Below are 25,077 nucleotides of genomic sequence, written 5' to 3'. Positions count from 1 at the left end.
AGGTTGATTTTGGGGGCCAAACCCTCAAACGATTCTACCTTTCACGCCTTGCCTTAAGGACAGAACCTCGAGTAAAATATGGACTCCTTTGAGTGCTTGAAGAAGGAATTTTTGAAGTGAAAAGGGTAGGCTAGTGTTTAGGTTAATAGCATAGAGGAGAGAAAAATAAGAATAATCGAATTCTGGTTGCCCCGTACATCAGAAATGAGGGGGTATTTATAGGGAAATGTGCTGAGGGAGCACACGAAACCCTAAAATGATAAAAACCCTAAAAAAGTATCTCGTGACACGGTCAGACTGTACCGTGACACGGTCAGACTGTACCGTCAGACGGTACAAGTTTCCGTGACACGGTCAGTTTGGAGTGACGCGGGAAATTTTTTGAAAACGGAACGGAAAACGCGTTAAGAGTTTATGCGGAAAGGACACGGAACTCTCCGTGTCACGGCAGACCTCCCGTGTCACGGGAAGTCCCACCGCCAGACGGGAGAGGTTCCCGTGACACGGTCAGGCTGTACCGTGACACGGTCAGTTTCAGTCCATTTTTCCGTCTAAATTCATTTTTAACCCTAATTTCTTTCGGCTTTTTAAGTGCCAATTGATAATTTCGGGCTTTTTTCTGACTTTTATCATTCGGGCTAAAATAAGAAAATAATAAAATAAAAATAAATAAAATGTTTGGGCCAAAAATAAATAATAATAAAATAAAAAGGTTTGGGCTTAAAATTAATTGGGCTAAAATTAAAACTATGCTTTTACCAAACATCAAGACTAATCCATGGACCTTTCAAAGGTATGAATTTAATAAAATACGATTTTTTAAGCACTCTCGGAATTAAATACTAAACCCGACCAATAGTGGCGGTGAAAGGTTATTTGTCATCGGGTTTGGTTTCGGGGAGACATTTTTAGGTGTCTACAAGAGGTAAATTGTATTTTTGCAGGTTAGAAGTATTATCCCAATTCCATCCATGTCACGAAGGCATGTCAGGAAGGTCTCCAAGGATGTTGATTTCCACAAGCCTTTTTTGCTTTATGTTTAGTGGATTTACTAGTTTAGTTGGTTGTAATTTCTTCTATTTATTTTGTATCCTTAACACTTTGTAATTGCTCTTTATTTATGAAGTTCTCTTTGTAAAAAAAAATAAAAAAATAAATCCATACCCTTCCATTCCAAATATCCCAAAAACAATCAACAGTTCCTTACTTCTGTAGTGGGTATTAAAGTGATCAGTGTGATCTATTGACAACATTTGTGCTTAAGAGAGTGATCAATTAATCAAGCTAACACAGTAACACTCTCACTATTGATGTCAACTACTACCAAAAACCCACTTAATCATGTCTTCTTGCAATCCTTTAGAAGTAATCCCAATTTTAATCCCAAAATAGAAAGAATTTCTTCAATATTTTCATTTCGTAAAAATCAAACACCCATTAAACTCACAAATTGTCTCTCAAATTCAATTCAATCAACCCACAAAATTGTTCATGAATTTGATCCCAATATTCCTGTTGAAGAAGCTGTAACTCCACCCAGTTCATGGTATTTTGATTCTTCTTTTTATTCCCTTGAAATTGATCGTGTCTTTTACAATGGATGGCGAGTAGTAGGTAATTCACCCAATTTCCTCTCATTTTATTTTGTAACCTGTTAAATTCTTGTATAAATTTCTGCAAATTTCGTATTTTTTTTGGCATAATTACAAAACACAACCAGATAATTTTTAAAATTTCTGCAAAATGATGATGGTAAAATTAAATATGTGCTAGTATTGAAGCATTGTTAAAGAAGATTTTAGTGTTGGATAATTGAGGGTATTTTTTACATGGGTGTTAAGATTTTAGTCTTGTGAAGTGATAACCAGATTATGAGGGTCATTCTGATGATAAAAGATGAACTTTTAGAACAAACATATTAGGAATATAAATATATAATGCTGGAAACCTTATCTTTGCTTAATTGGTTATGTTTGTAAGGCAGGCTTAATTGTAGGGAAGCTAGGGGAGTCACCACGACACCTTCACACTCAAATTCAATCCAATGAACCTAAATAATAACAACAACTAATCACCAACAAAAATCAGCTACAGTTGTAATATAAACACGACAATAGTAGGAAGATTAAATTGGCAAGTATTCACAGGAATTATACATGGAAAACCCCTTCAAAACCCCTTCAATGTGAAGTGTAAAAACGACATTGACAGATAATAGGTGTAGAAATCACTAAAACGTTGGTGTTTGTCGGACAAACCAGAGCTTCGTGCGATGATCCAACTGTCTATAAAGAGGTCCTATGTGTCTTCAACAAAAGCTGACAACACGATCTGATGGTTGAATTTCCGGCAACAGTCAGTTTTTTGGAAGTTGTCTCTGAAAACCTCAAAATGAATAAGCTCAAAAACCCGTGCTCCCATTCTCTCTATTTTTGTGTGTATATTGTCTTAATATTCACCCTCTCACTTGCTGACTTCTTTTTAGCAAGAATTACTTTACCAAAGCGTACTAAGCAAGCTTCAAATTAAGCCGGTAAAGCCCAATTTGGACTTAACCATACCTCAAAAAAAAAAAAAAAAAAAAAAGAAGTTGGTCTTAAACACAATAAGTAAAATGCCAAGCAAGTAGGCCATCCAAAATGGACAAAATAAAACACATGTTAGTGAGACTTGGGCTGGACGCCTTGACCCACAACATTAATATAGTAGAGGGAGGAAAACTGTGATCTTGTCTGTGTTCGCGATATAGTAACAGTGTTATGCATTATAGTGTACTCGTAGATTGGTTAATATATGCTTATTTCTGAGATATGGGTATGCTCCCATTGCTTGTAAGGGCTTCTAGGATTAATATTAACTTTGGAGAATCAGTGATGTCTAAGTATGAGAAATTATCTCTTTGGCGAGTTATACTGGAATTATTAGTTTCTACTGAAAGTCTAAAAAAGAAGTATGTATCCTTGATTCCTTGGTCCTAAAGGACAAAGATAACATAAAAGATATCTAATGAGTAGATATTTTCCTATGTTATTTAAGGCTTTTACAGGAAGTGGAAGCTCATGTAGCTTTCTGTTGCCAGGTAAGCCAAAGCATGTGTGTAGACCAAAATCCTTAAAAGTAAAAGAGAATTTATGTACAGAAGGCGGAATTTCAGAACTCCCAAATTTAGCTGCTGCTGCTAAACTTGGGGATGATGCCATTTTCTTAGCTCTTATTGGTCTTTGAGGAAGTCAGTAGGCATTTATCTATTTTGGATGATATTCTGTAGTATCTGTATCCGGTTTTGTCATTGCTGTTCAGTTTGTTTGGTAAGAATTGGAATATTATTAGGAGTTGTCTATGGAGCAAAAGTTTGCAGTGTAGAATAATATATTGTATATTGCACACGATGTTTGTCAACAATACTTTCTTTTCAATGAAGGAATGCAACTGAATTGATGTAGTTTAAGTTTCATAAGAAATCATACAGATATCCATTTTGGTCTTTCCAGTAATTAAATTCAGAGTAGAAATTTGGCTACTTTTGCTTATTACTTATTCTTTATATAGCTCTTTTGATAGCTAACCCTTGACAGTCAATATTGAATCATTAAAAGCTACTAAAACAGCTGAGCTAGACCCTTAATCAGCTTAAGTTTTATAACTTCATGATTTATCTTTTATAGAAAAAATGTTATATAATGTATATTTAAAAGCAATACAGAGATAAATGAGCAAAAGGCATGAATAAAGGACTCTGTATTTCAAGCTGAAAGTTGAAAGTACTTTATAGAGAGTTTAGGTTAAATAGGTTTTAAGTGTTTACTCTTCTTATCATCCTTCAAATGCATGTGAATATATTCTGTAGAGAAGTATGACTATCATTATTTATTATAAATTAATGGTAATGATGTCGCAATCTTTATCTTGACCTTATAGGTTGCATTGATCAGATATAGAATCCTCATGATTATTTCACTGGCAGGTGCGATTTTCTTTACTGTCATTTGTGTGTGTGTGTGTGTGTGTGTGTGTGTGTGTGTGTGTGTACTGGTTGGGGGTGAGGGAGCATTTTACGGTTACTAATTTTCTGACTATCACCCTGGAAACAAACTACTTAAAATTTATTATTAACCATGGCAGATTGGGGAACGTGGAATATGTGATATGTCGAGATGCTGGTGGTGAGATTCATGCATTTCATAATGTTTGTCGCCATCATGCTTCCGTTCTTGCTTATGGAAGTGGTAGAAAAACCTGCTTTGTTTGCCCTTATCATGTGAGTTTCACTCCCATCCCAGTTTCCTATAGTATCACTTCTCATTGTTTTCAGCTCCTCGGGGAGGGCCTAAGGCCTTGTAAAATGCAAGTACTTAAATCTTTTAACAATAGAAACAAACATAGAATCCTTATACATTTGACCATGGAAACTCAGAACCATGAATCATAGAATGTTAGGCAATTTGCAAGAGGAAAGATTTAGCTATCTGCCTCAATCTTATATCTAATTGATGTGCTCTACTTTTTTAGATAACTGATTGAAAGTGCTCTGCTACATATGTTCCTAGACATGTTTATATGCAAAACTAGCTAACATAAACATAATGTCTCTGTCCATGACAGCTTCAGTGTCTGTAACATGACTTTCTACCATCTGCAAGTTGTTTTTTTATGTTGACCTTGAAACCTCCCATAACTGGGCTTTTCAGCATAGATATCAGTAAGAGTGAGGTAAATTATCTTCTACACGACCAATCGATTGGCTTGTTATTGATTTGGGCTCCATCAGAAATCATTGAGTCCTCCTGTACGGAAAATTTCTTTTATATACTTATCTGTGCTTGACTTTGACTTCTGTAGTTGTTGTGTTATCTAACTTAAAATTCCAGTATAAAACTGAGGTATATAAGATACCCAGGCAAAATCCTTAATATTCTTCTTCAAGTCATTTTGGCTGCTAATGTTTCAAGATGCTAGTTTGATTTTATTTTTAAAATATGGCGTAATAGGAACTACCATCAAGTCATCATATTATGTTTCACTATTAGTCAATAGTGCCTCAGACATCAATGCAACTTTGCAAGGCAGGAAACTTGATCAAAATTTCTTCTCAGAAATTGACTCCTAGACCTTTTTCCCAGTAATATGCCTACTTTTAGCCACTTTCCATCCCTGCTGTTTCTCTATCCTTTCCCTTGTCCTGAATGGGTCACTGAGCTTCACTCTGGTTCAATGATGTACCGGTGGTTCCACCACAGGAGATGCATCATAACTTCTTAAAAACCTTGTCAAATCTGTTACAAATCAATTATCCAGAGTATGCCACATTAATAAATGCTTGCATGTCTTTGTAGACGTTAATTCAGGTTGGCAGACGTGAAACTTGCCACAGTATATGAATCAAATGCATTTTTCTCTTTGATTGTAGTGAATATCTTGTTTTAACAATTTTTACTTCTCTAGCAGATCAGAGTTTGTTACTTTGACCTACATATCCTAGTGACTCTCTTTTTCTTTGTTTATCTATCTGTCAAATTTGTTTTTAATTTTTTAAAGTTTTTTGTTGGCAATTTTTTTCCAAGATCAAAAAGGTTTGTTCGACAACCAAAAAATCCCTTATTTAAATGGTATAATAACCTCTATTTATTCAAAGATTTTTGCATAATTTTTTAGGGATGGACATATGGCTTAGAGGGAAATCTCCTGAAGGCTCAAAGAATTACTGGATTGCGGAATTTTGACCCTAAGGTATGCAATATTTCTTAACTTGATGTTTGCCATCTTAATTTTCTTTCCTATAATGATTTTCAACTTTGTTTTTAGGAGTATGGACTTGTACCCATAAGTATTGCTACATGGGGGCCATTTATTGCTATCAACCTAGGTGTTTCCAAGAAGGAAGTTGATTTTGGAAGTATGGAGAATGACTGGCTTGGCAGTTCAGCAGGCTTGCTTAGTTCTAATGGAGTTGACACCTCTTTGAGTTACATTTGTAGACGTGAGTACACCTTAGAGTGTAACTGGAAGGTCTGAGCTTGCAGTTAGATATTGTAACACTCCTAATTTTGGTTTAATTAAATTTAGTCTCTCTTTGAGACACAAAGCTTGTTTCTCTTTCTGCTGAATGCAAAGAAAAAAATCTTTTACAGGTCAACTACATTTTGCATTAATTGACTTATTGACTTGTGTTAGTATTTTGTGCTTGCTTCATTTGTCCTATTTCAGGTATTTTGTGACAATTATTTGGATGGTGGCTATCATGTTCCATATGCACACAAAAATCTTGCTTCTGGACTTAACTTGGACACATATAGCAATGAAGTATGGTCATTATTTCTCTTATATAGTATATGATTTTACTTGCAATTCTTAGGTGGTTTACATATGCCACCCAAGAGATATATAACATATATTGATCATAGTTCATTGCATTAGATTTTTGAAAAAGTTAGCATCCAAAGATGTGCAAGTGGAGGTGAATTTGACAGGCTTGGATCGAAAGCACTCTATGCATTTGTTTATCCTAACTTCATGATTAACAGGTGAATATGTCTTTCATTTAAGCAGTTGCTGTTGCTCCATTTCTTACAACTCTACTTTCTGCATATTTTAACTTCCTTGAGACCTGGACCTCTTTTTCATGTACTTCTAATTTAATAGGTATGGCCCTTGGATGGACACCAACCTTGCTGTCCCATTGGGACCACGGAAATGCCAAGTCGTGTTTGACTACTTTCTTGACGTGTCGTTGAAGGTGAGATTTCTTCTTTAGAGTTTTATACTCATATGCTGTTTATAATGGAAATATACGACAGCAATCTCCTGTGAAAAACTAAGTTTATGTTACCTTTGTTCAATAAGTGACTCAAAGAAGTATGTTGCTGTCAACCACCCACAATTATCTATGAACCTTGACAATCCAACAATCCTACTACTCCCTCCGTTCTCGAAAGAACGACCCATTTGGGTTGATTTCGCGGGTATTAAGAAAGTTAAATAAAAAGAAGTAAAAGTATATTGGAAAGATAAATTTACATGGGGTTTGTAAAAAAGTAGAGAGAGAAAGTAATAAAAGTACATAGAGAAACAAAATTTTCTATGGGGAAGATAATTTTGCACAAATATTATTGCAAATTGGTGGAGATTTTAATGCTAATGAGTCATTCTTTTTGGGACTAAAATTAGGTCAAATGGGTCGTTCTTCGTAGTACTATTTATGTGCCTATAGGTATGTTTAATACCAACAAGAGTTGGCTCAAGTGGTAAGCAACTTGATGTCGCTTAAGGGAGGTCTCGGTTTCGAGTCTCACCGTATGCAGAAACTCTTGCTGGGAGACTTACTCACCATAAGCCAGGTGTGCTATCTGAGTCGGATCCGAATGTAGTCAGAGCTAAGCTCCGGTGAACCGGGTGGGCAACCTTAAAAAAAACTATAGGTATGTTTAATAAAAAAAATAAAAAAGAGTGGCTATGTAGGTATGTTGTTGCCCTCAACAATTTTATTGATCTATTTTGGGTATTATGCCGGATTGCTGTTCATATGAGATTGCAATTTGCATGCATCGGTGATTCGCACTGGGTTTGAGGTATATCTCTGGAGGATCTTTAATTTTACCAAAAGATGAAAGCATGCGATTTAAGAGTTTGCTGTTTAAAATGTACTTGCTGAGTGCAGGGTATGCTCATATATTTGTTGTTTATTGTAGGATGATAATGTTTTCATTGAAAAAAGCCTAAAAGACAGCGAAGAAGTACAGGTATGTGAGAACTGTTCTAGTTTTGTTGTGAATATATTCACGATCGTTCCTTTCCTGGACCCCCCTAGGCTTGAAAAAGTAATGAAGGGATTTAGAAATGACCTATTGACATTATATCTATAAAAACTTCAGATAGAAGATATCATGCTGTGTGAAGGTGTTCAGAGGGGTCTTGAATCACCTGCATATAATATTGGAAGATATGCACCTACTCTCGAGAAACCGATGCACCATTTCCATTGCTTGCTATACAGCAACTTAACTGGACAAACTCTTCAATATTAGGTAAATTTTTGAGGAGCTCCTACTGAATGCAACGGTTGTGCCAAGAAGTGATGTGTTATATATGAAGTTTATTAGTATTGTACTCGGTCTCTCATTAGGCTCAAAGAAGTAAGATCAGATTGAAAAACAGTCCTTTAAGCCTAATTTTTAAGTTTTAGAATTTGTTTAATATTTTGCAGCTTGAAATCTGTACAGCTTTGATTATGTTGAAAATTGAACATAGATGCATGTGTTTATGTAAGGGTCATTTGGTTTGTACACTAGTATGTATCACCTTCTTCGGTTGAAGAATTGAATGTGGTGTTCTTGCTGTGCCCTGTTGGAAATGAGTGCTTCCTCACTTCTGCTTGCAGAAACAACCTCAAAATATTCTGCAGCCCCATATGGTGGAAGCGCTTGTTTTTGCTCAAGATTGGTTTCACTTCTCCTGCTCCTCTCGTAATTTATAATTCATGAAAACTTGCCTGAATTAAAGGATATGGAGGATGGTAAGATCTTCTCAATCAAAGTTTAAAATGGCAATTACTTTTATACTTTTATTTTTTAACCCTATGTTTATATATTTCTCTCCTTATTTGGTGTCAAAAACTCACCCGACCCGAAAGGTTCATCTAAAATTAAACTGTTTTCGAACTGGTTTAACCCACAAATTTTTTATCCGAATTCGATCTGGAGTCAACCCGAAATTAACTCATAACCGACTTCACTTAATAATGTATGGTCCAAACCCAACTTGGAATCGACTCATAGTTAATCCGAAACTATTAAGAACCGATAATTCAAAATCCAAATTCGATCTAATCTGAAACAAAATCTACCCAAAACCATTTTGACCCTAAAAGTATCTCTTTTTACCCGATCTATGTATTACCCGACCTCTATTTACCCAACTTGAAACATCCTTTGACCCAACTTAACCCGACCCAAAACTATTCATGATTAATTTTTACCCGACCCTTTTAATTAACTTAATCCAAAATTTTTCATGACCATCCTCTCCAACCATTTTAAGTTGTGGGGTTCAAGCTAAGTTATAATTAGGAAAAGCGAGACATAGACTATCATATTTACTTATATATCCTTTGCATTCGTCTAACTAAGCTAACAAACTATAATTACATCCAAGAGCCCATAATTTCACACATCTAAATATTCTACATTTCTACAACATTGCAAACTAAAAGCTCATGGATGACCAAAAATGGAGTGGAAATAAATTGATATATTGTTAATATAAGGAAAACCGTGCCGCAAAGAAATGACAATGTTGAATGGAGTCAACATATTAGGGACAATACAAATGTACAAATTGTCATTGATTGATATTAGTGCATGGATTAGGGACGGTACAATGATCATTGATTGATATATTTAGACAATTAGTCTATGATTTTGCACTCTAAAGTCAAACAATCCAATATTATCATTATACCATGAAATATACTTCCTAAAATCTATAAAATTTGAAGTTTATGACATTAAATATGTATATATGTTATATTAATGTGATTAGGTGTATTATATTCACGATTTTGATGAATATGAATTTATCTTAATTTATTTCAACTTAATTGAACTTATCTGAATTTATTTCAACATATGTTACATATATGGATTTATCTGAATGTATCTGAAATAATCTAAATTTAATTATTTGAATTTATCTTAACTAATCTTAATATATCAAAACTTATCTAAACTTATATGATATTATCTGAACTTATTACACAAAGTCTTATATGTGGCTGGTCACAGTGTGTGGCTGGGGTTACTTTATTAGTGTAATCGCGGTTACTTGATCAGTGTTAAAGGGGTTACTTGATCAGTGTTAAAGGGGTTACTTCGTTAGTGCTATAGGGTTACTCAGTGTTATAGGGGTTACTAAGTTTGTATTACAGGGGTTACTTGGTCAGTTCGTTTTATATGGGTTATTTTTTTTTTTTTAAATAAGTGGTTACTTGGTGTGGCTGGCCACACACAAAACGGGCTGTTGAACTTATAGTCTTGTAATAAGAGAAAATAATAAGGCGAGTTGAACAAATCCTTATCTGAACGGACTCTAACATATTAGGGCTTATTTAGCTTATTTTAGTTATAATTTATTTGAATTTGGATATTGGACAGTGTGTTTATTTCATCTGATTGTCACTAATCTTATCATATTGTCATATTGGCCTAGTTTAGGGTTTGCATTGCATAAAGTTGTAAGAAAATTACAAGGTATGGTCCAAATTGAGAATTTTATAATATAAAGTGTAGTTGGTGGAAATATAATTAATTGTTAATAAGAGTAAGAAATAATAAAATATTTTTGTTGGTAGGATTAATGAGGAGAAGTAATAAAATATTCGTAGTAACGTGTCCTTACTAAATAAGATGTTAGAATTATTATTAAATCAACTTAAAGTAAACATGTGTTGCGAATATCACAAAATGGAGGGGTATAACTTCATTAACAATAACAAAATCAAACGTTACTAAAATATGAAAAATCTTGTATTCTTAATCACGAGTTAGTTGCTAATATACAATAGACAATCTTGATACTTCTAATAATCGAGTAGCCAATGAATTGGCGATAATAAATAGCCACAAAAACGATGATAAACCAAAACGTAAGGAAACATTTTATAATATGTGATAATCACCTGATCAAGGAGATAAATAATCATTTTAATTTCTTTAATAACTTGAGTTGTCAATCTTATATCAATTCTGATAAGCCAATACAAAAACTTAAACGAAACCCAAAAAATGATCTGAACTATATATGAATAAAATCTCCAACAACAAAAATGACATGACTATTCTAATATAGCTAACAGCCGAGTTGAACTGAGATTGACCCGAATTCAAATTATTTGACCCAAAAGAATGAGCTAACTATCGAAGTAACGAGATTCGATTTTTTGCCGGAACTAAATTGATTTGAACCGAGATCTAATCGAATACGAAATGACCCGACCCAAAAGTAAATAAATTCATTTTAACCCAAATAAACCCGATAAAATCCGGAACCGAGTTCTTCTGAACTCGGTATGACTCGACCCGAATTTGATTTGGGCCAAGTTTGATTTGTATCCGACCATGCTTGAACTCAACTTTAACCCGAATCTGATTAAGCTCAACATGATTTGATTTGGTTTGTTAAGTTAAAATGACCCATCATTACCCGATCCAAACATCCCGACCCGTCGTGGGTTAACCCAAACTCCATCTGGGTACCCGATTTGACACCTATACTTATTTGTGATACTTATTGTAGGCATGAAAGAATTGAGGCTGGAGTAACCAACCATTGATGAGTCATTCGAAATTTTCGATGCATGAAGCACCATTTATAAATATTCCAACTATGATGTAATATTTGTACGTAAACTTGGATATTTAATCGAAGAACTCGCTACATTGCTGAACGTTATCACTTGTACATTGCTGAACTTTATTGTATTCCATTAACGTTAGTTGATTGGCTAGCCAAGCTAAGTGAACCAGCCAACAACCAACCGTCAACAACCTCTTGTCAAAAAAGGCCTATATATATACTAATGGAGCTAAGAGAAAAACTAACATGGCATTACTGATAATAGTGGTCAAAGCTTATATTTAGATCAAATCGACTAGACATATTTTAGATTTTTTTTAGGATAAATATGAAAAATCTAATATATAATTGTAGAGCTTTTTTTTTTTTTCCTACTTTCATTCATAGCACTCTAACTTTTGAATGGAGCAATTCTATGCATTCTAATTTTTTTTTATTTTTTATTTTTTATTTATTATTTATATATTTTTTAACTTCTTCTCCAACTTCCACTATTTTTTTTGAGGGAAAATAACTACCTTATCTTCTTTTTTTTTTTTTTTTTTTTTTTTTTTTGTCAATAACTTTTAATTCTCTAAATTTTAGATACAAAAATAAATAAATAATTCACTTTCACTTTTACTATTTTACAATACAATATATATCTCCATATACAATTCAGTGTAGCACTCATAATCCCCAACATTTCACTTTTTTTTAAACACTACGTACTAAAATTTCACTTTGTTTTACGAGTATTTTTTTGGTACATAGTATAATATATGTCATGCAATACCACGAGTATACAATTTTGTTATCAACTATTTACTATAGTACTATAAATCCCCAACCCTTCAATTATATGCATTTTTTTAGGGACTACCCTCCAAACGTTTTCCGTTTCTTTAATCATCAAAAGCAAAAAAAAAAAAAAATGTACAACACGTTTTTGTGGAACTGGCCTCAGCGAATAACTACTTGCAACACAACAAAGTATGTAACTCATAAAGCAAGACACTAACTCATATGACACTAACTGAGTAACACGAGTAACCCCTATAACACCAAATGAGTAACCTCTATAACTTTGAAAAAGTAAACTTCAAAATAGCATTGCGTGACCACCGACATAAAAGAGTAAGACCCTGTTTTTTTTTTATCTTCTAAGCAATTAAAGCATAGAATATCATATTTCAGCATAGCACAACAGGTGTCATCACATTAATAATACGATTATTAAAAAAGCTAATTAGGTTTCAACTGAACCGACCAGTTCAAAACTAACCATTACAGCTCAGTCTAAATTACAACATCAAAATCAACTTTTCATATTTTAAATATATTTTTTCTTATATATCCCGTGCATTTTGTACGGGTACACTCTAGTTATAGAAATTAAATGGTTAATGCTTATTTGAAACCTCATATAATTTTTTCTTGATTAGAGTATGAAAAAGAAAATCTATCATTGCAGAAGTTATGATGCTTAAATAATTAGCTTGCTGTATAATCGCTGACATAGTCAAACTTGGTAGAATGTCAATAAATTAATTTGACCATCAACATATATATTTTTTTTCCCCAAGCATCATAACTTCTACAATGATAGATTTTCTTTTTCATACTCTAATCAAGAAAAAATTATATGAGGTTTCAAATAAGCATTAACCATTTAATTTCTATAATTTTTCATATTTATCCTAAAAAATAAAATCTAAAACATGTCCAGTCGATTTGACCTAAAACTATTTTTTATATGCTTGTGAAATAGCCTTGTCGCCTGGCGACAAATTTGTCTTCTGACGACGGAGTTATTTTCTGGCGACAGACTCTGTTGTCTCGCGCCGTGTTCTTCCAATACCGAGCCAAAACTCTGCCTTCTTGTTTTGACTGGTTCCAGCACTGTTGGCTCGGTTCTACTTCCTTATTGAGTTTTTCTCTCTTTTCTGAAACCCATATGTGTTCAACATATGGACATAACCCTATGGGAATTCATGCTCCATCTACCAAATCGAACGCTCCTGGCAACGAAGGGTACATCCGAAATTGTTGAATTCACCAAACCATGGGAGCGAGTTTAACTTGCGGGGTCCCATCCACACGCACCAACCCTTCCAAAGGTAAGGCTTCCGCGCGGTGCATCCAGATTCATAACCATGGACCCTCTTTGGCTAACCCATATCATGAACTTTAGAGAACTAGAGCCATGGTTAGGTTGCAAACTTATTGCATCATCTAGTGACTACTTGACTATTTGTGCATTCTTTGCTTGTGCATAACTTATGTGTGTTTACACTAACCATTTGTTTGACTTGTGATTAAGTCTAAATAAACTAACCAGTGACTAAAGGACTTTGCTTAATTAATTAATTTGAGCTAAAAAATATACCTTAAATCAGGTCATAGTTCCTTTAAGTCAACCCGAATTTTTATTCCCATATACTGCACAAGCGTCAACTTATTTTGGTTATATCCGGAGTTCTAGGAAGAGTTACGAGTCGTTCAACATATGGGTCTGTAGCCCCGAGTTTTATCTTAAATTTGGCGTTGGTTTAATCCCAATCAAAGTCACAGATCAAAATATATGACTAAAATACCACAGCATGTCCAGTTTAGTGCATATACATGAAGTCTTAACTTAGTCTTTGTTCGAGTCTAGTCACATAGTCCAGCCACATGGTCATGACACAAGTCTTAACATGTCACCTACACTCACTAGTATTAGCACACACTTTGTATATGTCACCATGACCATGTCTTAGGTTCATGCATGAGTCGTTTTCCGTCATTCGAGTGGGGGGTCCAATCTATTCCCATTCTCTTCCATGTTGAATAGAGCTTGAGTCAAAATAAATAATAATAATAAAAAACTTATCCCTAATTTTCCTTTCCATAGTAATTTTTCAAGGAGAGAAGGGCGATTAATCAAGGACAACACCTTCGTTCAAGTTCAACTTTTTGATAAACTAGTCGGTCGAAAAAGAAAAGCTAAGAAGATAATGGCAAGTCAAGAAGAAGTCAATGAGCATAAGAAGGAAATGGCTAACATGACTGAGGTGTTGAAGGCTTTAACCCTTCAAATCAATGACCCTGTGAAGCAACAACAAATGGAGCTCATGCAAGAAAGCTTGAGCAAAATATCCAATAACTATAGATTCTAGGGCATTAGCTTACAAGGGGTCTTAGTGGACAAGAAACTTCTTCCGCAGAAGTTCAATGCCACTGACATCCCTAAGTTCAAGGCAACAGATAATCTTTACTTCCACTTAAGGGAATTCGAGACCATAATGAACATTAAAGGGATTGATAGGAAAGTCTTTCATTTCTTGTTTTCTTTATCTCTTGAAACCGTTTGTCAACAATGGTTCTTTTCCCTTGACAAAGAGAAAACCTCTACTTGGGATGCCATTGTAAACGCTTTCATTGATAGATATAAGTGTAATATTCAAGTCGAAACCAACTATAGACAACTTGAGATCTTAAGACAAAAAGAGAATGAAGGTTTTATTTCTTTCTTTAACAAGTGGAAGGAAACTTCCACCAATATGATAGAAGTCCCTACTAAAAAAGAATATGTGAGGATGTTCATCAAAAATTTACAAGAAAAGTATTCAAAACACTTAAAATATCAACACAACTTGAATACTTTCAAAGCTGTCTATGACATAGGCATCGAGATCGGAGATGACCTCGCAAAGCAAAAAGCTACTAACAATAGTAACCACAGTGGCTGGAAAGGAAAGAAGAACGACAATCCTTCTTCTTCCGAAAACGCCCACTCTAGTAACAATGTTAGTACCTTTGATCTCAGTGAAGTCTTAACCATTAATAACCAAGGATCTAAGAAGCATTTAAGGAAAGACTTCACCCCCATTGGGATGAGCTATGTGACAGGGTAAAGTCTTATCCCCAAATCAAAAGTAATTCTTAAATCCTCTAACTAATGTAGATAGGAAAGTAGGGTCGAATCCACAGAGAAACAGATCTTTCTATTCCTAATTAACTAATATAATATAAATTATGACGTAACCAATCTTTATATTTGAATAATAAACTAAATACGGAGATCAAGAATAAGGAGAAAATAATAAATAAAAGGGTCCAGGGCATAAGTTCACTAATAAATAATATTCCAGGGTAAAATATAATAATCATTCATCAATGCATATATTAATCAGATTATAAAGGGCTTTCGCTACGCATTATAATCACACAATTAATTTACCGGTATTAAATCTCATCTTTCGAATCTCGACCTAACCATTTATAAATTAACCTGCCTATTGATATTAGACCTAAACATCAATTCTCATCTGTCGAATCTCGAATCAATATTGTTAAACGCATGTATAAAAGATCTGCGCAAATCTAGTCACAGAGCATTAAACCAATCAATAGGAAATTAATATAGCATTGATAATCAACAACAATAATTTACCCCTTCATATTATTTATGGATCCCCACAAACCCTAGAAAGAAAACTACTTACACATAATTAATATAAAGAGAATTTTTAGTATAAAAGTAATAAAGAAAACAAAATAATAAATCTTGTGAAAAAGTAGGAAAGAAAAAAAGAAAACTAAAACTAAAAGAAAACAAAAGAAAAAAAAAAGGAAAATTTGAATTTTAGTACCTCGAATATGGGGGTAATTGAATTTTAGTACCCATCTAAAATTTTATTTTAAATTAGTACCTCCAAAATGACAAAACTATAGGTTTCAGTACCTCCGTCTAGTTCCGTTAAGTTTTCCGTTAGTGGGGTCCATTAACTAATTATTTAATAATTTAATTTATTAAAAAAAAGGAAAAAATTTTGTAAAAAAAAAACTAAAAAAATAATAATAAAAACAGCCACTGCCACCAGCGCCGACGCCGGCTTCCGACTGTTGGTGGCCAAATTCCCCTGGCACCGGCGCCGGCCACCCCTTCCCTTCCCTCCCTGTTTTCCCCTTCCCTGGCACCGGCGCAACCACCACCATCTTCCCTCCCTTCCTCGTTCTTGGCCGCGACACCCCACCCCTCCCTGTTTTCCCCTTCCCCGAAACCCTAGCGCAACGGTGGCCGTCACCCTAACCCAGCCCCATCGTTGTCTCCCCGACCCGAAGCCGTCGCCGAACTACCCAGATCAGACCCCAACCCAAACCAGCCCAGCGAGAAGCCCCCATCGTCATCTCCCGACTCCAAACCAGCGTCGAACCACCTAAACTAGCCTAGCAAGAAGCCGACTGCAACAAATCAACCCACCACCGCCCCAGTTTTCCTCTCCCTTACCCAAAACCGTCGTCAAACCAGGGTACAGTTGGGCTCGTTTCGAAGGTCGATCGAGCTGAGGGTGGTCGAACGGCTGGTTTCGTGGTTCGAGGAAGGTCGGCCGGCTGACTTCGTGGGTCGAGGGTGGTCAATTGGGATGGGTGACGGCGGTGGGGGTTGGCGGCGCCGGTGGTGGCTGGTTAAGATTTTAGGGATTTTTCATTTTTTTAATTATTTTTTTAAGTTTTTTTTTTATAAAATGTTTTTTCTTTTTTTTTAATAAATTAAATTATTAAATAATTAGAAATGGGCCCCACTAACGAAAAACTTAACGGAACATGGACGGAGGTACTGAAATCTACAGTTTTGTGTTTTTGGAGGTACTAATTTAAAATAAAATTTTAGATGGGTACTAAAATTCAATTACCCCATATTCGAGGTACTAAAATTCAAATTTTCCAAAAAAAAAACTAAACTAAGAGAACTTGCCTGACTCCAAACCTACGTACTTCTTCCTAATATATAGGAAAGAAACCCACAAATCCCACTCTTAAAAGAACTCCAAAAGCAGCTGTTCACCACTTCTTTGAGCCCGATAATTCATGCCCATCAGTTAAGGGATTGGGCTTTAATTAACAAAGCCCAGCCGACTTTCAAATCAGCGTGAGTGTTCAGCTCCCGATCGGGCCAGGCCTCGACCGATCGGGCCCGGTCAACATAGCAGCGAGTTGGGCTTCAATGTTCCATTCTCTTTTGTTCTTGGACTTGGTCTTTTAGAGTTCATTAGCCCAAACACATTCACTTGTTTGGTCCGTCGTGATATAATAACTTATAAAATCTTGGACCTTCTCTCGTATCAAGCCCTTAATTTCCGGATTAAATTTCTCTAACTCGACCTTGGGCTTTAAATATATGGTCATAAAATACGACTCGACTCTAATATCTTTGTAGTGGCAATCAGCTCGGAAATTGACATAAATCTGTAAATTCCTACAAAATAATACCAACTCTACAAAAACACTAGAAAACATATATTAGTAAAAAAAAAAAAGCTCCGTAGAGCTCAAATAAGCATAAATATGACCGTGGGACGGGGAATAAATATATATATAAAATAGACTTATCACTATGATGCTGCCTTCGATCGACTCCATACTAAGGGACTCATTACTCCCATTAGACCTATTCAAGATCTCTCACCTGAAAATAGATTGCCTAGTTGGAATACAGATGCACATTGCAAGTACCATCAAGGTAGGGGTCATACTGCTGAGAGCTGTTGGAAGCTAAAGGAGGCCAGCCAATATTTGATCGACAATAACAAGCTTCCTATACCTCGAGTTGGAAAGAAGACCGAGTGATGATAAAACACAAGACACGAAGCGAGCTTCAACGACAAGATTTCGTGACCTCTTTTTTTCTATTTCTTTTATTTATCCCTTCCCTAACAAGTCTAGCATAGTTATCAAAAAAAAAAAAAAACAAGTCTAGCATAGATACCTTTTATTTTCCCTTAGATTTATTTTGTAAGATCATTCTTTCTTTTCCTTTAATAAAATGAGCATTTTATTTCTTGCATATGATCATTGCAATGCATTAGAAAAAAAAATCCATGTCGAACTAAGCACAAGATATACCCATGATTAGAGGCACCCCTTGTAGCTCATATCACTTTCACCTTTAAATATATAATCACGTTCTTGATACACCACTTTGAGCCTTGTCTAACGACAGACATTTCTTTCTTCAACCCAAATCTACCTAACCTTGGGATGGAATGATGTGTAACTTATGCAATTTCAAAAGCTTGAGCGATTTAAAAGATTAAAATTGATAAAAATAAGGAAAAATAAAAGTGTGCAAAAGGGAAAGTGTTCCAATGTCTTTGATATGAAAATATCTTTGATAAGAACACGTCTCGGATTGCGTTTCTTATCGAGTGTTCGGTACCGTGCCTGAGAAACATGAATGCCAAGTGAGTGATAAACCGCATGATCGAGATTGCCCACACTTATCAAAATAAAAAAATGCAAAAGAAAAAAAAGAAAGAGAGCAAAAATATAAACAGCATAGAGTTAAAAAGTGAGAGATCTCAAGCATACCAATACAAGGATTTAAATTCAAGGTTGCACACCTTGGGGGCTTATCTAAGGGCTTGAGCATTTATCCCTTTCTTCTATAACCTTTAGCCTAACCATGTTACAACCCTTAAAAGACCTCTTTGAGGTATACACACACTTGTGCAAGGTTCGGTTAGAGCTACGTTCGGCCTGATTCCTAACGGATACGTAGGCAACCTCACAAAGGGGTACGACCGTAATAAAAATGCATTCATATTTACGTCCATAATTGATAGGTTGTCGTACACCTGTCAAAAATAAATTCCTAACAAATCCAACTAACAATGTAGCAGGGTAAGCAAGGTCGAATCCACAGAGAGATGGTATTCAATCTAACCTCTAAGAAATTGGAGAAACTAAACAAGTCAAGAAATTCGGATAGAAAAGTAGTCTAAATTAAAAGAGGGATAAAATAATTAATAAAAAGACATAGGGTTATGGTTCAACATGCTTATAGCTCTAAATCTATCAAATATCAATAACAATTCAATCAATCAATTATCTAGAGCAATTGCTAAGCCTACAGTCGGGTCTTAACGCTCTCAATTCAACATATGTAGTTCGGTCGCTAACATAATCATAATTGCTAATTGTAGGTAAGCCTCTAAAAGTAAGATCTTTTGATTCAAACTCTTATTAACAAAAATTAATCAAACCATTGATCAGGTTGCAAGATTAACAATAAAACACTATCAATTAGAGAAATCAATAATCAAAATATCAATAATATCAATCAAGATTCATTGTATAAACATGGATTCCCAAACCCTAGAAATTTAACTACTCAAACATGAAATAAATAATTAAAGCTAAATCTAATAAAGAAAGCATAATTAAAATAAAGAAATAAAATTACCTCAATGAAAAAAAATAGTAAACTCAAGAACAATCCATGGAGAATCCATGGAGTTGCCCATGAGAAAACTAGGGCTAAGAAAACGAACGTAAAATAAAAAGTATGAAAAAGCATAAGAGAAAATAATTATCCCTTGAGTATTTATATTATCCTAAAACTAATCTAAAAATAAATAAAGAAAAGAAATAAGAAAATAATAAATACAAAAGTTGCAATGCTATTGGATGATAAAAGATGACGTGGCACGAATAAGATCGATAGATCAAGGGACGAGTGAAGATGTATGTGCAGCGACGAAGCCTCGTGGTCGTGGGCTGCGTTGGCTGCTCGTCAGAACCTGCGGGCGCAGGTCAGCCCCGCGGCCTGGCAGTAGCGCTGGGAAGTCGAGTGGGCGCGGGGTTTGGTCGCAGGGTAGATAGCACGGATTAAAACGACCATAACTTCTGTTCTAGAAGGCTTCTTGGAGCGTGTGACCTATCATTGGAAATCTCTTTAAGTCTGGTTTCCATCGCAATTTGAATCGCATCAATCCGATCTGTAGAACTTGAGTTATGATCAAAAAATTGAACAAAGGTCATTTTTGCCACTTTGTAAAACATCGTTTTTCTTCGTTTCTATCTCAAATTCAATTCTGAAAAAGTGCATAACGACCCTTGTGGATGCTATATTGATTCCTCATGCATGTTAATTTCATAGTTAGCTTCCATCAACACATATCCTTCATTGAACGACCTCGATTCATCGACATTTCATTCTTTTATTGTCCGTTTCTTCCAAAACTACTCCGAAAGCGTTCAAATGACTATGAAATCACCTGAAACATTAAGAAAAACACAAACGGAGCGTAATAGAGCACAAAACAAACAACTTATGCATTTGCGACCTAAAAAACGACTAAAAGACCTAAAAAGCAACTATAAAACTAGCATAAATGTGCCGATAAACTTTATATAAATGTGATTCATCAAATTCCCCCAAGCTAAACCATTGCTTGTCCCCTAGAAATACTAGACTCAAGACGGAGAAAAGAGACAAATAAGACTTCCAGGGAACCAGAATAAGACCGAATCAACTCTTGAGCAAACAATCAAACCAAAGTTATTAAGACCAAAATTTAGCTCGGATACAAATAGAACCACTCAACATCATGATCCACAATTGAAACCAAACTTGGCCACAAACGATTTCCCAATCAAGCTAGTCTTCGCCGCACACCTTGTAGAATATAAATATTTGATGCAACAAAGGGTAACTTGACGATAGCAAGAAATAACGTTTACTCAATCACAAAACACACACGCCGATCAAAAGGACTTTTTAAAGCTTGTAATGGGCCAAAGGTGAAGGGGTAGGATAATATTTAGGAAAATATGAGCGAAAAAGCCAACTTGGGGAGCAATAACATAAACACGAACAAATAATGATCTAAAATTCATTCTCCAATTGACATCACCAACTTTCTCTAAAACATTATATAGAACCAAGATTGAAATCAACTATACATCGTCATAGATAATCTTTTTCTTTCTTTTTTCCTTTTTCTTTGCCCCTTTTTTTTTCTTTGGCTTTTTCAATGAACTACATATAAACAAGCTTTTTTTTTTATTCTTTTTTTTTCTTTCGTTTTTTTTTCTTCACATCTTCAAGTAACACTTCTCAACTATAAATACAATTTTTTTTCTTCAATAATCATTCCACCATATATGTTTCGCGTAAAATGAAGCTTGACAATGACAAACAACGACACCACATCAATAAGCTCCCCAAGGTAGCTAGACTTGGGAATAGTAACCAATGGGGCTAAAGTGGCTTGTAATGTAGCTATATATCAATGAATGGGCGAGGCAACAACATGGGTGAGCAAAATGGAAACAAATGTATCTAAATATCATCTGAAGGCTACCTAAATAACATGGCCTTTATCATATGCAGCATGCGTGAATCATAGTCAAATTACTAATAAATCTCAAGCCAAAGTCATTGAAATAACAAATTGCATCAATCACACAAACACAGAGTAAGGTGACCTAACAAGATAATTGGCTAGCTATACTTGATATGGGACAACCAATCTTTCCACAAACCATTCAATTGATTCACCCAATGTTAAGCAGTTAGCAATGTATAGCGCAAACCGACTGAATTTTAAAATTATAACTAAGATCAAAAGAAGCTCAAGAGAGTCAAACCAAATCCGCACACGGTTCGAAGTCAAAAATATGAAAAATAGACACAAGTATGCACTATCAAAACAACTAAAAAAAACTAAGAAAGCAATACATTGTTTTTCGTTGTATGTAAACTCCCACTCCTAATGAATGGTACAAACCATACAACACCTAGAAAGCAATAAAAAAAAATAAACTAAACACAACTAACGTGCACAAAGTGATTATTATAATCATCCTCCCCCAAGCTAAACATCACATTGTCCTCAATGTGAACAAAGAGGAACTAAATCATAAATAAGGGAGAGGTACAACTCACAAAGGGGTGGGTAAGCGAAGGGAGCGTCAAAAGGTATAGACACCTCCACCACAATTGGTTGTTGAAATTCGGTAGCCGACATAGCCAAGGAACTTAGCTATGTTTGTACCTAGCAACAAAGTTCATCACTTGAACACACACATTAGCATTATTATTTAAATAACAAAAAAATGAAATAAAAAAGGAAGTAGAAAAAAAAACAAAAAGAAAATTGGGTTGCCTCCCAATTAGCGCTGGTTTTTAAGGTCCCGCACGACCCTACTCAATTCGTTAATCGGAAGAATCCAATACCTTGAGTAACTTATCATATGCCCCTGCAAACATATTATTGAGCACCACATATGGCTTGAAAGCAAGCACACAAATCTTGAAATACAAGGGGTTAGAAAAAATAAGAGAAAAATAATCGAAAAAAGAAAAGTTAAAATAAAAAGAAAAAGAATGTATACACCTTACCCCTGCTTGCCCCTTAGGAAATGTAGACCTTTTTGAATAATCATCAAGGTCCACATGACCAAGTGTATCATGAAATGGAGACATTTTGAGAAAGTATGGAGGATTTGACATAGTGAATGAAGGAACTAGATCAAGCCTATGGGTAAATGGGATATGAAGGGGAGATGGGTTAGGCTTAACATAAATGTTTTTACCTTCAACTTCACCCTCATGAATAAGCTTGTCAACAAAATTTTCGACTACCAAAAGATCCAAAACCATTGGTTTCTCAACCAAGGACTTCACGATAATTGGTTGTTCTTCCTTCTCCACCACCTCTATATCATCATTCCAAAAACTTTCACCATCAGAACCATAAATAGATGGGAAATTATTCTCCTCTATTATACTTTCATTTGACGAGGAGTAAATATCATGAGTCAAATTAGCGCTTTTCTCCACTGAAATACAATCCTCAAAACCAATATCATTATCATCATGTATCACCTGTTGGTTAGTGTAGACACCCATTTGTGTCTCCCCAAAACCAAAACCGGTGATGAGTGCCTTTCACGTCGAATTATAATCGAATGAAACGAAGTGTGGAAAGGTCTAGTTTTGCGGAAAGTTTTATTTCTTTTCTCTTCTCCCTGATTTTGAAAACTTTATTTTAAGAAAACAGCCAATCCTGTTTGGTTGGTCCATAATATGGGTCCAATAGTGGTTTAGTTGGATGGGGCTTGCAAAGACCTTTCCAAAGATATATAATAAGCCCAATTTCGATGAATATTGAGGAAGTTATGGCCAATTTACTAAACTGGGCCCGGTTTGAGCTTTATGTACGACCCAATTATCTAGGGGAGGGCCTAATATAATTTATCATTCCTAATGCAATTAGGAATGGTTTTAGTCTTCTAGAACATTCTAGAAGGTTCTTTATCATTCCTAATTCAATTAGGACTTTTCAGAGTTTTAATCAAGATCAAATAGCATTTTCGATGGAATTATATTATTTTATCTTCCAGTACGGGAAATTTATCAGATTTTCGAAAACGCGTTGAAAACCAGTTTGGCGTCCAACCCCAGGCCTTGGCGCCTGGAACCAGGCTTGGCGCCAGGCGCTAGCCATTGGTGCCTGGCGCTAGCCACTGGTGTTGGCGCCAACTAGCCAGGGCTGGCGCCAATGCTGTTTTGCGATCTTCTGACTCTGTTTTGTTAAATTATCTTTTTTGGATGATTTTCTCTATAAATATCGTATCAAAAACTCCGTTTTCATTCATCAATTATCATCAACTCTCTTCATTCACAAGTTTTCATTCACCAATGACCAACTATCATCAATTCTCATCAACTCTCTTCATTCACAAGTTTCCAATTACCATTCATCAATTCTCTTCATTTACAAATCATTCATCAATTCATTCATCTCTCTCATTCATCAATTCTCAATAATATTATTTCTTTAGAATTCTTTTCTTTCTTCTTTTCTTTCTTTCTTTTTCATACAAAATTCCGCATTCACAAGATCTAGATACACCTAGCCATATTCGAAGTTGTCTTCGCCCTAGACGTGAAAGGTTTTAATTTCTGAGGGTTTGGTCCCAAATCTCTCTTTCAATTATTTAATTTAATTGTTTTGATTATTATTTCCTTGAAGTTACTAACGTGTGTATTTTGTTATTAGAAAGACGTACGAGGCATCCAAGTAAGTACTTTATTGGTTTAATTGATATTATGATATAGAAATCATGCTCAGATTGTTATTTTAAATTCCTAGTATCATGTCTAGGGTAACTTTAATATCAAGTATGATTACGATGCTTCCTACATTCTTCCTAATATTTATGACTGTTAGTATCATGTTAGGGCTAAAGATTTGATTTTTATTGCTTAGTGACATGCTAGGGTTTGTTATTAATCTTGTTAGTATCATGCCTAGGATCTTGCTATGCTTTAACATGATTATGATTATTATTAATTATGATTGATATTATTGTTATTAATGATATTGATTATCTATTTATTATGTTGCTTGATATGCATATTATTTTATTTGTTATTTCTTGATCACCTTTATTACATGTTTAAAGGGAATTTGTACTTGCAACCACGCTTATAAGATAATTAATAATCTTGTTTAGGGTTAATGTGATTATAAATTCAAGTGATCGCCAATAATAGGTTTATTTGTGCATTAAAATTCAACCATCATAGATAAACAGGTTTAGGGTTAATCCTATTGATTGCATGTTAGTCAGAAAGCGCACATGAATACGAGCAGAATAAAGTAGAGGCCTATTATTAGGGCAGATTCAATCTCTTTTAGGTTGGATTTGTACCTTCATCCCCGAACCCTATTTTGGTTCATGACCTTATGGAGTTGACGATCTCTTGGATCGTTAAGGGGTGTAACCTTCACCTCGTGAACGGTTTACAAGTTCCTTAAAAAACTTGTTGGCGACTCTTTTGCTCTATCTTCTTCCCTTTTGGACGCCACCGTACTTTAGTGTATGATCACAGTGGGGTTCAAGCCAGTGGGATTTTAAAGGCTTGAAATTATTCCCTACAGTTAGTATATTGTTTCACAGCAAGTAATTCAA

At 34.9% G+C, this 25,077-nt stretch overlaps 1 pseudogene; it reads left to right on the top strand.

The window, feature by feature from the left end:
• Positions 1-946: 946 nt before the first annotated feature.
• LOC110716586 lies at positions 947-8,361 on the top strand (annotated as a pseudogene).
• The last annotated feature ends 16,716 nt before the right edge of the window (positions 8,362-25,077 follow it).

This window comes from Chenopodium quinoa, unplaced genomic scaffold, assembly GCF_001683475.1.
Source record: "Chenopodium quinoa cultivar QQ74 unplaced genomic scaffold, ASM168347v1, whole genome shotgun sequence".
NCBI lineage: Eukaryota > Viridiplantae > Streptophyta > Magnoliopsida > Caryophyllales > Amaranthaceae > Chenopodium > Chenopodium quinoa.
Note: the sequence above shows the minus strand (reverse complement) of the source record. Positions and strands in the feature narration are given on the sequence as shown.